This window comes from Mustela nivalis, assembly GCF_964662115.1.
Source record: "Mustela nivalis genome assembly, chromosome: 15".
Classification (NCBI taxonomy): domain Eukaryota; kingdom Metazoa; phylum Chordata; class Mammalia; order Carnivora; family Mustelidae; genus Mustela; species Mustela nivalis.
The window spans coordinates 6844408-6859259 of NC_139034.1; the positions used below are offsets into that span (position 1 = coordinate 6844408).

Below are 14852 nucleotides of genomic sequence, written 5' to 3' on the forward strand. Positions count from 1 at the left end.
TTTATGATAAAAGGTGAAATTCCAAGGAAAATCTGGAATTAGTTACACTTGAATGGAGACCCTCCAGGCTTTGCCTTCAGCCTGCACAGTTTCTCTGCTCACGATATTCTGCTTCTGTGGGAGCATTAGAGAGAAACAGAAGCACTGACTTCAGGGGAACACTGAATGTTCATGCTTATTAACTTCACTCAATGAGTTTCCATCTCTAATTCCAGTTTGCCAATATCTTTTAAAAATCGGACTCTGAAATCTATACCATTAATTAGCTTTACATCACCTGGCATGTTTGATAAAATTGCTGTACAACGCAGAAGCCTGTGACAAACTATTATGACCTTCCTAGAGATGGACAATGATACATTCATCACAAAAACAATCTTTGAATAGTTTTTCCTACATAACTCTGAGCCCTAATGAAAGTGCTATCATCAAAGATATATATGTCTCTCAGTGTTAACAGGATACAATGACTTTGCCCAATATATTACCAAGGCCAAGATATAGTCTTTCTCCTGATGCCTTGGAGCTGCTATTCTAAAAATTTTGTCAAAGGGGAAAGTGTATTAATATGACATGACATATTCCTTTTTCTTTCAAAGATTTTATTTATTTATTTGACAGAGAGAGAGGACAAGCAGGCAGAGAGGGAGGCAGAGAAAGAGGAGGAAGCAGGCTCCCTGCTGAGCAGAGAGCCCGATGTGGGGCTTGATCCCAGGACCCTGAGATCATGACCTGAGCCGAAGGCAGCGGCTTAACCCACTGAGCCACCCAGGCGCCCCGACATGACATATTCTTGATGATCCCATGCTGGGTCCTAAGGATAACCGTGACCTTCTCTAACAGCTTCTTAATTCTCTCTAGTAATACAATCTTCAGTTTTAATATCACTTCTATAATTAATATCTAACCCACAATTTAGAATTCTAAAAACTATTATTCCCTTTTGGACCCTGGAACATTTGTACATGTTCAACGGGGAATCTGCTTCTCCCTCTCCCTTTGCCCCTGGGAGGCATGTGCATCTCCCCAGGACTTGTCTTCTTCTCCAGCTGTTCTGAAATTACCCCCTGGGAAAAGGTACAGAATAGGTAATATGCTTGATGATACTGTAACAGCATCATAGGACGGCAGATGGAAGCTCTATTTGTGGTGAACAGAGCACAATGTCTAGACTTGTTGAATCACTATGTTCTACACCTGAAACTAATAAAATATTGTGTGTCAACTATACCCCAATTTTAAAATTAATAAAAAGAGAAGAAAAGAACTTATTGCCGTGATTAACCATTGTATACACGCAAGGATGAGAGAAGACAGTGTGCGGCCTGGAACACCAGTTTCCCCAACACTAGTCACTGAGGAGTCACCATCTTGATTTTGTTCATATTTGAGATACAACACACTGCTTTGGGGATCTTTGGCCTATTTGATCATTACTTAATATTTTTCCTTAATTAAGTCTCTACCTTAAATAAATGTACTTTGAAAGGAAACTCTCTATTCACAACATAAATGGAAACCCAATAACAAGGGCCGCAAATAGAGGGTAACTCTAAAGATAAATAAAATGAGTAAAAGGAATCTTTAGAAATTCTGTTCAGATCCAAGTGCCTACAGAATCACTTGAGTCTTTGACCTGCTCGCTTTCCATGAAAAAGAGGGTTAGAAAATGTTTGAGGACACTTATAGCGTTTAATGATTTCATTTAGAAAGATGGAAGATTGAAAATTAAGTATCCACTTCAAGAATTTAGAAAAAAGTTAAGGGGATAAATCCCCCCAAAATAGAAAATAATCATGAGAGTTGAATTAATGAAATAGAAAGCAAAGACAGAGAGGTAATTATCAGCAGAGTTCTTTATTTTTTTTTTAAAGGTTTTATTTATTTGGGAGAGAGCCCCAGAAACCATGAGCAGGGGGGAGGGGCAGAGGAAGAGGGAGAAGCAGACTCCCCAATGAGCAGGGAGCCCCAGAGGGGACACTGGGATATCATGACCTGAGCTAAAGGCAGACGCTTAACCTACTAAGATACCCAGCTGCCCCAGCAGAGCTCTTTAAAAAGACACAATGGCAAACTCCTGGCAACGCTCATCAAGATAAAAGCAAAATTACCCACACACGGAGAATGCTGGAAGTGAAACATTAGATGCATCAGAAATTAAAAAGATAAGAGATTATAAAGCCTTTCACGTAATGAATGTTAAAATTTTGGAAATGGACAAATTCCTGGAAAAATATAAAGTACGAAAATTAATTCAAAAACTAAGTCCTTCCCATTAAACAGATTGAATCACTGATATTAAAAATCTCCTCACAGAGAAAGCACAAGGCTGGCCAGTTTCACTGGAGAGCTATACCAAACATCCACTAAACAACTAACCTTAATATCTTACAGATTCTCCCAGAGAACATAAAAGCAGACAGTATGTCCAAGTAATTTCATGAGGCTGATAATATTTCCAAATTAAATAATGGACACCAAATTGGGATAATATGAAAAAGCAAAATTCCTGACCAGTCTCACTCATGATCATGGGTGCAAAAATTCAAAATACATAATTAGTAAGCTGCATCCAGCAGTGTGTAATAAACATAATAGCTTATGATCAAATTGATTGGATTTATCAGAGGATAAAATTCTATACCCATTAATGACCAAAAAAAATTTTTTTAAAGGAAAAGGAAATAAAAAACTTTTAGTTGATGCAAAGCTGATAACTTCACTAAAGGGCAGACATATTTTCCTATCTTCATTTCCAGTCCATGTTTTACTGGAGACGCCAGCCGTGCAAGACAGTAAAAGGGGGAGAGGGATAAGAAGTGAGGGGAGCAAGAGAGGAAATAAAACGTCACTATTCACAGATGGAACTTTAAAATAAATTTAGACTTCATAATAAAGTGTATCAAGATTACTGATACAGGTTCAATTGCATTTCTACATCCTAGCAAGAATTTTTTTTAAAGTTGCTTTTTTAAATGATAGCCATTTATAATTGCTGGAAAGAATATGATTTGCCTTGGAATAGTTATAAAGAGAAAACTTGTATAGAACCTTTAGGAAGAAAAATCTATAAATTTGAACAAAAAACATTAAAAAGGGTCTTTTTAAAAACAGAGATAATGAACATGTTGAAAAGGAAGCCTCCATATCAATGAAATGGCAACTTTCCTCAAACTGATCTTCTCATTCAAAGGAACTCCCAGTGAGTTTTTAAAATAAAACTTGACAAGTCGATGCTTAGAATTTTATGGAAGAACAAAGGAACAAGAATTTCTTTAAAAAGACACTCTTTCAGAACAGCAAGTAGAAAGACTTGCTTTCCTAGATATTGAATCTTAATGTAAAACTATTAATAACTAAGTTAGTAGGGCATTCACACACGAACAATCAGAATAAAAAGCTTAGCAACAGAGCGGTGCATTCATAGAAACTTAATGTGACAGAGGTGTTTGTAGAATTCGGTGGGGAAAGGGGACCATTCAGAAAATGCTACTGTGACAAGAGATCATCTACATAGAAACCAAATGGGTCTGTACCTCCCAAAGTGCACAAATATCCAAGGCAGACATAAGTGAGAAAAGCAAACCTTAAGGTTTTTAGAAAGAAGCATAACACAGTATCTCTATAACCTCAGAGTAAAGAATTCTTTAAAGAACGAATAGAAGGGGCGCCTGGGTGGCTCAGTGGGTTAAAGCCTCTGCCTTCCGCTCGGGTCATGATCCCAGGATCCTGGGATCGAGCCCGCATCAGGCTCTCTGCTCGGCAGGGAGCCTGCTTCCCCCTCTCTCTCTGCCTGCCTCTCTGCCTACTTGTGATCTCTGTCTGCCAAATAAATAAATAAAATCTTTAAAAACCAAAAATAAAAAAAGAACGAATAAAAGCTACTAATCATAAGACAAAAGATGATTACAGTCAAACCACATTAAAATTAAGAGCTTCTGCTCACTTAAGACAAGCTACAAAAATCAGGAGAATATATTTGCCACACATATAATTGACAAAGTTTGTGTCCAGAATACATAAAGAACTCTTGAAAATTTAAAAAAAAAAACAAAACCTAAAAAAATGTAGGCAAAGGATTCTAATTTATATTTTTCTTTTGTATGTACAGTGTTTCCATTTGAAAATAATAAAAATTAAATTTATACTTATAAATTGTGTCTCATACCTGGGATAATATTGAAAATAAGTTTATAAAATGAAGAGTATATAATGACATTCTTGCTTAAAATAGTGTTTCATTGCTTTCATTTATTATTATAATAGCTATTCATTAAGAATAAGGTACAGAGGGAAAAATAAAGTCTAGGCAATGAGGTTTTTTTACAAAAGGAGGGAAGGAGAAGAGACGAGGAGGGAGACGAGACACGGTAGAGAAGGGGTTTTTAAAAGGGGTCATATCCTCACCACATAATCTCTTTTTGCAGGGGGGAGGGGTAGCAACTTCTCCTTTCCTAAACACCAACCATCCCCTCTGTTTTCAGGGCATGTGTCCTCCACCTTGTGAAACACTCTGCGAGAACCAACTCCCCAAGCATTCCAAAGTATTCTTCAGGGTTGCAGGGATCCACATGGTACCTTTAAGCCCTTCTTAGTCAATCAGAAATCATGCGTGTGGCATTTAAATGATAGCTCCTTACATTTCTGTAGTCCTTTACAATTCCATATATGGTGTCATGTTATCCTTAAGACCGCTTGATAAAAGAGATAGGCCAGGGCGTCTGGGTGGCTCAGTGGGTTAAGCGACTGCCTTCTGCTCAGGTCATGCTCCTGGAGTCCTGCGTTCAAGCCCCGCACTGGGCTTCCTGCTCAGCAGGGCGTCTGCTTCTCCCTCTGACTCTCCCCCACTCATGTTCTCTCTCAAATGAATAAATAAATAAATAAAATCTTAAAAAAAAAAAAAAGAGGTAGTCCAGATAGTTTCTCCATTTTACAGACTAAAAGATTGAAGCTCAAAAAAGTTATAGTATGTACCCAAGCCACAAGGGGATGTAGAAAGGCACAAGGTGAAGAAAGTCCCCAGGGCTGCTCTATGGCAAACATCGTAAATGTTAGTTTATAAATAAATGTCTAAATGTAAATGTCTTTACAAAGACATGAATCTTTGTAATATATAGCTCTGCAGTGTCAATGTTGAAGGGGAGGGACAGTGCATACCTTCACGGTGTCTCTTAAGGACACCGGGGCGTGACAAGGTCACAGTGAGGAAGTGACACAGCTCTGCCACAAGCCCTAGACCCTCAGTTGACGTGGTCTCTCCAATAAACCAGACTGCTTCTCATATAATGACATTGAAATGTATGGAGCCCACAAGCATTCACAAAGCGTTTATCTCATATTCTTTATTCTCCTGATGACTTTGTATAATCCAAGATCAAAATATACAGGCAAAAGAAATATTAAAATGTCTTTTTTGGGGACACCTGAGTGGCTCAGTTGGTTAAATGTCTGCTTCAGGCAGGTCATGACCCCGGAGTCCTGGGATCCAGTCCTGCATTGGGCTCCCTGCTCATGAGGTTGGCATGGCAGGTGGAGGGGGTGTTGGGGGTCTGCTTCTCCCTCTCCTTCTGCTCTTCTCCCACTTGTGTGCTCTCTCTCACTCTCCCTCAAATAAATAAAATCTTTTTTAAAGTGTCTTTTTTATTCCCAATTTATGATTGTGCTTGCACGAGCACATACACACACACACACACACACACACACACACACACACACACACATCTTTATTCAACTCAACAAACATCTATTTCTTGGTGTGCCAAAATTTCACATTTTAAATATGCAGCTATTTGAACACATCTGTGCTTGTAATTAATTATATATTTAGTTCTATTTCACATTCATTATTTTAAACTACAGAAATGCTTTTTGTTTCTTACTGATTGTAAGATTAATATTATTTAGGATTTTTTACCTCATATGTTTAATACTTCTCTTGTACAGAAATCTTAATCTGATAATGCATCCATTTTTTGAGTGCTTCAGTATATCACATATTTACTTTATAAATCCTCAACAAGGACACTGCAGGGATGAGAAAAGCTAGTAGTCTTTTTTTTGTGGCATTAATCAAGATTGAACAGCAGTCTAATGAAATTTAAAATATAAAAAATGTGAGCAAACTATCTATACAAATACATTTAAGTCAGTTCCTCAAGACAACCAGATTAAGCATGATATGATAAAGTCTAGTATTTTTTACTGCTTTTATGATGTTTTGTTAATGTAATGTAGTTCATTAACATAGCCAAGAAAATCAGTATATCCTAAATTTTGTATACAGTTGAAATGTTAGTGATAATAAAATAATAAAGCAATATAGTCGGGTTATCTTGTAGAGTCTCAGTATTTTTAATTTGTTCAAGTGATTCCACAGACATTATATTAGTTCAGCCTGGTAATTCAGTAGGAAATGGATAATCTTGTTTCATGGATGAGGAAATTGGGGTTCAGAAAAATCAAGTGACATGCCATGCAGAGCCTTAAACCTAGGTTCTTAGACTTCTATCTCTTGCCTTCTTCACCTATCACGACATAGGCGCTCAAATACTCTTTCCTTTTCTCCCAATACCTTCCCCCAAAGGGAAGAAAGCTGTTTCCACCATATCACGTCCGGGGTAGTGTGGCACGATGAAGACCACGACTGGAGAGTTACATAAGGCGTCCAGCCTCATCTGTGGAACAAGGCTAGCTAACCTGCCTCATCCATGAGCGGATTCATCACAAAGACCACCACGATGTCTACATGTACTTAATAAACTGCAGATAGTTTTGCCAACATTTGATGTCACTCATCATGTTCACATAATATTCTTTAATACATGCAGTGACATGAAACTCATTCGTGATCCTCTCTGCCCACTGATTCAGGACCCTGTCCAGGCACGGGGAGCCCAAACAATCAGTGCTCTATACTGGCGATCCCAGAACGGGGTTTGGACAACCATCCCAGCCTGCGGTGGAATCCGTTCATTTGGCTTGGAACCCTGAAGCCGCTGCCCATGGCTAATCTAGGCACAGTGTGCCGTTCAATGACCTCTTTGCCTGTCCAGCAAAAATACCCTATTTTGGCAACCTGGGTTTTCCCCACAGCGGGTGAATTTGGCACCAAATATGATCTCATTTAAGGAGTAGGAAAGAAATGTGCCAGCTCCACTTACTCACTGAGCTGAAACTCTCTTTGAGTTACACTACTTGAAACAGAAACAGTCCGGAGACTCAGGGTGTCAACCAAGATGCTTGTGTAAATAAGCTGTGGTGTCCCCTCCGCCAAAGGCTGTCCTTCTGTAGGTAGGCAGGGAGGAGCATGGGAAGACAAAGGGATCTCTAAGGCAGAAGAAAATAGACTTCACCAGAAAGAAAGAGCACAGAAGAAATGTCCCAGGAACTAGAACACACACCTGCCCGTCCACCCATGGGAATGAAAAGAAAGGTCTTTCCGGTGGAGTTGAGATAAAAATATAATCAGGAGCTTCCCCGGATATGTTATGTTCAATATGGCATCCCTTTTTGGTTTGTGTGTCCATTAAATTGCAGAATTACACGCTTTCTGCAGAGACTTAAAAGTAGTAAAACCCCTCCTCAGAGCAGGGGAGGAAGGGGCCCACGGCCTGGGGGAAGCAAGGATGTCAGGGCTGACCTGTCCCCGCTTCCACCGTTCTCTGTGACGGCAGGATGCTCGGACACCAGCCCCTGCAGTTTACCCATCCTCAGAGCTTTCGTTTCCCTAGAAACAGTCTTTCAACCCATTTACAGCAAAAAATCAAGCCCAAATTGCCTCCAGCAATCTCCTGAATATGGTATACACATTTGTCTACAAATGGGACTTAAACATCAACATTACTTTCTCATAGGTAGTAGGGCATGTAGTGAAAATTTACCCTTGAAAGTCCCTAACATTATAACAACAGGGAGCCAAGTACAGACAGACTTTGGGCCCACAGAAAGCCTCCACTGGAATTTCCCTCAGAAAAGTTGTCTTGCCCTCCTTAATGTCAGAACAGGACATGAGTCAGCAAAGACCTTAAAATGGAGAAGTCAGATTAATTCACCCTATAAATCAATAAAGCAAATTTAAGACGTTAAGACATAGCAAGAATTGTGAATGTCGATAATGACAGAACTGTATTGGCACAATCCATTGTAGAAAAGGTCATGATCACTACAGCCCTGATTTGACCCCAACTATGCATCCCTGTAATTGAAGGGGCACATAAGTGCACTTTGTACAGCACCGAATATAAAGTTAAAGATGAGTGATACTTAACGGGTTGGCTGTACATGTGTGCATGTGTACTAATGTGTTCAATTAAAGACTTCCAGGTAAAAATGTACAAGATAAGATATTATATTTCAGATTTAATAAGAAAAATATGATATTCCCTCAGTATTCCAAATCTCCTCTGTGTTATACAAATCTTCCTCCTCTACTTTGCTGAACACCCTTCAGCATTGTCCTATTCATCTTTGACTCTCCTACTCAGTCAGATTCAGAACCATGGATACAGAAGATATTCAATAAAGATTGAATGATTGAGTCACCTTGGCCAATTTCCAGGTAATAAAAAGACACATACTTCTATAGCATATCTTGGATCGAATTGATGGAGCCTCTGCTTTCAGTCTTGTCAACTACCAGAACTCGTTGTCTACTGCCCGGACTTGGGTAGGGCTAGAACTGGAATAGGAGCTCCTCGGAGTCTTGGATTGACCTTTAAAAGCTCAATTTTGCTTCAAAATGACACTTTACACAAAAATGAGAGACCCATAGATGAATTATATGGTATATGAACTATAAATCTCAAAAAAGAATAACAGACGAGAAATAGATCATATGATTGAAATACATCTCATTTCATATTACCTGTCTAACATTATCATCTGGCTTTTTGAAGGGAAAAAGAATATTCACTCATTCACTTAAAAACCAACTTTTCATTGCCATAGAAAGCCATGTAGAGTCTTTACTTACCTGTCATCTGCTCTATGAGGTGCGGATTATTAACCTATGATCAGTCTAATTTAAGAAGGAGAAAACTAAGTTTCCAAGAGGTAAAGAATCAGGGCCAGTATGTGATGTACAGTCAGTTTTTAAAACCAAGTTTATCTGACTCCAGGATAATTTTTTCTTTCATTAGCAAAGCCTCTGGGGAATATGAGATGTGTTGGACATAATAGGGTCAGGATTTTCTTAAAATGCTCACTTAACTTAAACATTTAATGAATTAATAAAAGCATCGATACGTAACACTAGGGAGATGTTTGCATATGATGAAAAACTGATAAAAGTTGGATTTAGTTTATGTTTTAAGCTTAAAAACCTAACAAATTATTATCTTCATGCTCAAAGTAAATGATTATCTAATTTATCAATTAAGGTTCTGTTTATATAGAGTTGCTAGATTTAGCAAATAAAAATATGCCTAGCTAAGTTTGAATTTTAAATAAATAACAAAAATGTTTTAGTATATGCTTATTTTATGCAATATTTCCTGTAATTTATCTGGTAACCTTATTACAACTTTGTTTAGTGATTAAATTTGTTGTTGCATTAAAAACAAGGAGAAAGGGCTAAACCTTTACTACTATGTAAATTAGTGCACAAATTGCAGATACCTGAGAAACTCAAATACATATGCCTCTCTAGCACTTACTACCTAAATGAAATAAGAGATCTATGAAGTTCAAGTGATCACTCATATTATTTGGGTGTCTGACTTAAAAAAAATTAAAAAGTTCTAGTTTTAGGACACATGAAAAGAGATACGCAGATTGCAGAGCCCCCATTTTCTAATTTTCTAATCCAGAGCAGAATATTTAAATCAAACATATGTCTGGGTGCAACATTACTTTAGCTAGACCATAGATGCCCTCTTCTAAGAGCAAGAACTGGGGTGGCGTGGGTTTCGCCTCACCATGAAATCTAAGCGCCATGAGAGAGGACACTGAGGCACAGGGACCAGAGCTCAGGGCGTTCAGTCTGCGGACTCACTGATGTTCAGCAAGAAAAACGAACTTGGATATCATCTATTCAACCTCCCCTTTTTACGAATAAGAAATAGCTGGTGCTCTCCTCTTTCTTAATTTAACATTTCTTAAATTTTTAAAATTTAAATTTAAAATTTCTTAATTTTACATTTTATAATCTGCAAAATGGCGTCGCCTATTCCACGAGACTGTTGTGGGAAATGACAACAGATGACGGGTTTGAAAGCGCATTATTTGACAAAATAATTTTATAAACCAAGGGTACCCCAGAGATGGGCTATATTAATTGTGTACTCAGCACTCAAACGAAGCTTAAGGAGTATCTACCTTATACCTCTTACTCAGAGAGGAAGTTAGTGACTTTCCAGTTAGCGCAAAGAGAAGCCAAGGCGGAGCTAACGCCACACCCTCAATTCCCACCCAGTGCTTCTTCCAATTTCATCATGTTCCCCCTTAGGCACTGGCACAGTGGCTCCCTGCTAAGTGTTAAAGTCAGACACGATGTGCTAAGTGTAGAATCTAAGGAAAGAAAATGTGGCAAGGAGAAAGGAGAAAAGCACATAAAATAGAAATTAAAATAGTAACGGGATTGGCAGTACAAAAAGCAAATTGCTCCCCAGGTCGTCCAAGATCAGAATAGCAATGGGAATTGTCCTGGTTTCCAATTTGGCACCCTTTGCATCAATCACATTTAGCGGTCCTCGCTTGAACTCATGGTAGGACAGTCAATATCATCATCGCTTGTGCTATCACAAAGTATTTAGTAGGAGCTGTGCAGAGAGTTGGCTTTCTCTTCTCCCATAGAGCATTCTTGTGGCAACATGGAAACAGTGTTATTTTTATATGCAAGAGATCCTTAGCAAGTACTGAATATATGTTTTATATTTAATCAGAGCTAGTTAAGATGCACTTGGTCAAACGATCATTTCAGAATTCCTGGTATGAGAAACCACTTTAACCTTCTTCCCCATGGATGGGGACATAGGAAGGTGGGGAGACCCAATGGGAAAATCCAAACTCCTTCTAAACAGCAACATTGTGCCAAGGTCTGGGCTGGTGCCCTCATTTGCATTACCCCATTCCAACCCCATGGCAGTAACTGCCAACATCTCTAGCAGAGGAAGGAACTGAGACTCACAGAAGTCAAGCTGAGTTTTCAGTGGTTGCAGACTAAGATATGGCAGAGCTAAGTGAGATGAGAACCTAAAGCTTCTCAAACCCAGCATCAAGCAACATGACACTAGATGTTTCTGATGTAAGCAAACTTTGGTCTCAAAAAGCTATGATTGGGCTTTTCTTCCTATCATAGGAAGAATAGAAAACATCTTAATCATGGAAAGGATCTTACAAACCTAATAAGGTACAAGGAAAAGATGGGGATATGGAATATCCGGCTAGGTATGTTTGAAAGGGAGACAGAAGGAGACTTAATCTCCTGAGAAAGGAAGGGGGAAATTGACCAGCCCAAAAATCCAGAGAAGACAAGGAAAGGGTGAAGTAAGACTTTGCATCAGGATTAAGGAAAGAAAGCTAGTTAGTCATAAGCAAAACCACTGGGACAGTCTAATCAGCCATTAACCTGCTATGTACCTGGTTATCAATGAGTAGCTTTAAAAAACACTATAGGAAAGGGGCACCTGGGTGGCTCAGTGGGTTAAAGCCTCTGCCTTCGGCTCAGGTCATAATCCCAGGGTCCTGAAATCGAGCCCGGCATTGGGCTCTCTGCTTAGCAGGGAGCCTGTTTCCCCCTCTCTCTCTGCCTGCTTCTCTGCCTACTTGTGATCTTTGTCTGTCAAATAAATAAATAAAATCTTTTTAAAAAAAACACTATAGGAAAGTCCCTTCCTACGTGACAAATAAAATGTAAGTGTCAATTATTTTTATTTGCATTACTAGAGAAATAAAGAGCTTCCTTTCCATGTAACTTCAAGGCAGTTAATGCTTAGGAAACACATGGAATTAACCTGCATTCACTTTTACTTACAGAGCAGGATAAAATTAAAACCAAAACAATAAGGATGTTAGAAACCAATTCAGCAGCCTTTACTGATGTTTTAACCTTGTTTTAAGAAAAAGAACAAGAATTTCTCGTTGTTTAAGAAAAAGAACAAGATAGAGATTCTCGTTGTTAAAACTGGAATACTCTTTCTAAGAATGTAACGATCACTTATCAGAATAAAATTGAATAACGAAGTAAAAGGCTTTAAACTAAAAGCAGGGTTTTCAAATATCATTGTATAAGATAACTATAATATGTGGACTCATTTCAGGGAGTGCTGTTTGAAATGAGGACAATCACCATACCTTACACTAGAAGCCGCTAGGAGAATCCCACTTCCTTATTCAACAGGGCTCTTCACCCCACACGGGGTATTACAGCAATAGACTCTTTGTGACCAAACCTTGCAGCCCAGGATGGAAATTACAATGACAAAGCCGGGTGGCCTGAGCATCTCGACCACCGGGGATCTCTCTAGTAACACTGCAGCCAGCGCCTCGCCCACAAACCCGCACGCTGCCAGCCCAAACTGCACATTTTGTAGAAGAACCCATTACTCACAGCGGCAGGGCACGTTACGGAACATTCTGTATCGTCTGTGGAAGGCGGGTCCCTTAGGAGAGTGGTCAGTGATCTCCGCAAACTGCAGTGACTGAGCGACCTGATTCCAGCCCAGCTCTCAGCGGACTTGGATAACCAATCAAACCGCAGGCCTGCCGATGTCCATAAGCGTCTTCCTGTTCCCCATCCCGTTGGTTACCTAGCTGGATCCTCAGATACCTACCGGTAGCTGGCAGCGTCCGTCTGGGCGCCTTTGTTTTCCTTTTGTCACATCAGCAGGCTCCAGCGTGACTGCCGCCGCAGCCGCACCGAGTCTGGCGGACTGGATGCCTGTGCCGCAGTCAGCAGCAACACCTCCCCCCACCCCCTCCAGCAGCCTTTTTTTTTTTTTTTTTTTTTAAAGAGATAGGACCGTCATCAACCTTAGGTTTTAATAACGCTGCAGAACGCAGCATGGTTGCTCAAGCTGGGGGTGCAACAGGACGGCAAGTGCAGTTTCTATTCTCACCGAATTGCAAAGATGAATTTCGGCATGTAGGCACCGTAGCAAAAGACTGGCTCTGTTAAGCACCAGCTGTGTGACCTTGGTCAAGTCACTGGTGGGTCTCATTTAGTTCATGGAAAAGCAATGCTCAGTCACAACTCCTACCATTTACTACAACTAAATGCAAAGACATCAGCCACATGCTCACTGATAAAATACAGCAACACAACTATACAAGTTATAGTTCACCAAGCCCTTTGTGTATTTTATTTGGATTTGGGTATGAAGTTCCAAAGGTTGAAAAGAAAAGCATTTACCCAAAATGTTTTGTAAGTTGTGAAATATTGTACAGCTGTAGAATGTTCTAAGTTTCGTTATGGTCAGTTTAGTAATAAAAGTATTGTAACAATAAATTAAATAGAGTTCTGTTTTCTTGCTTCCTACACATGGGGGATGTGAAATACCAAGAGAGACTGGTTTTGTAAATAGCTCTTCCCCTGCTGCCCTTGGTGCACCACATTCCTCATAGCCTCCTGGTAGACCTGCCTACCCCAACAGAAACCTAGAACAGAGGCTTATCTAGATCTGCTTCTAGAACTTGAAGCTCCTTGTTGCTTTAGAGCTGAGCAAAATACCTAACTTAGCTCTGCCAACACCAGACCTAAAAAGGCTAAACCGATTTCTCCTGGGAAGACCCATGTGGGCCCAAAATGTTAGCAACCACTCCAGAAGCCTACACCAGCCTCTCTGCAGCGTGGGCCTCCCAGGGGCTGCCACTTAAGACACCAGATCTAATTTCCTTTATGTCCTAGACTCATGGATTCAGATATATAGAGATATCTGAATATACATATATATATATACATATATACATAATATATATACATATTGTATATGTACATATATACATAATGTTTACATATTGTGTGTGTGTGTGTGTGTGTGTGTGTGTACTAGGAAATAGTAGGAAAATGTTTTATTCTGATAAAAATTGCAGTATAACAACAAAGGAGAAGGAGTGTCCTGAGGACCTTCTATCTGATCCTTACCAAAGGGAAGCCACTGGCAGTCTGACCCTTAGTGACGTGTCCCCATGGGGGTGAGTTTTGCCCTTCCTGAGGTGCCTCAATTCTAACAGCACCACTCGGGTAGTCATCAAATGATGGGAACACTGACACTCGGCTAGGCACAGGGGACTGCGAGACGATTCTTCAGTTTCTTCTTTACACAACATGATTGTTTACATACTTACAACCGTGAACTATTAGCCCCCCAGGGGGGGGCAGAAGTTATAAACTGTAAGTATTTATAATTCCTCATTCTTCCACCTTCCAAGGAAAATGGGTCCCTAATGAGATCATTTTGTTTTGTTCAGTGTAGCTGTGCTGGGATGCAGGCAGCAGAAACTGAACAATAATGACAGTATAGTTTTATGCTAATTAGAAAGACAATGTGTGTTTATTTTAGAAAATATGAGAAATAGAATCTGTCATCCTACCATCTGAAATAGCTGTTTTATATCTTTTGATAGTTGCTATTTGCATATGTACATAAGATTGCTATATCATATTGAAGTTTTATATCTGGTTTTCCCACTTAACATTATATTGAGAACAGTTTCCTCCTTCATCCTTTGAAGACCTACTTTTTTATTTTTTTTATTAACATATAATGTATTATTAGCCCCAGGGGTACAGGTCTGTGAATCACCAGGTTTACACACTTCACAGCACTCACCAAAGCACATACCCTCCCCAATGTCCATAACCTCACCACCCTCTCCCTGCACCCCTCCTCCCTGCAACCCTCAGTTTGTTTTGT

At 39.5% G+C, this 14852-nt stretch overlaps 1 protein-coding gene across 2 annotated transcripts in view; it reads right to left on the minus strand.

Moving 5' to 3' along the window:
- SACS (sacsin molecular chaperone) overlaps nt 1-12892 on the minus strand; it is an 89107-nt gene extending 76215 nt beyond the window's left edge. For both annotated transcript variants that reach the window (XM_082700177.1, XM_082700176.1), the window contains exon 1: nt 12548-12892. The gene's annotated coding sequence lies outside the window, so the exon portion shown is untranslated. The remainder of the gene's footprint in view (nt 1-12547) is intronic.
- Nucleotides 12893-14852: the final 1960 nt, after the last annotated feature.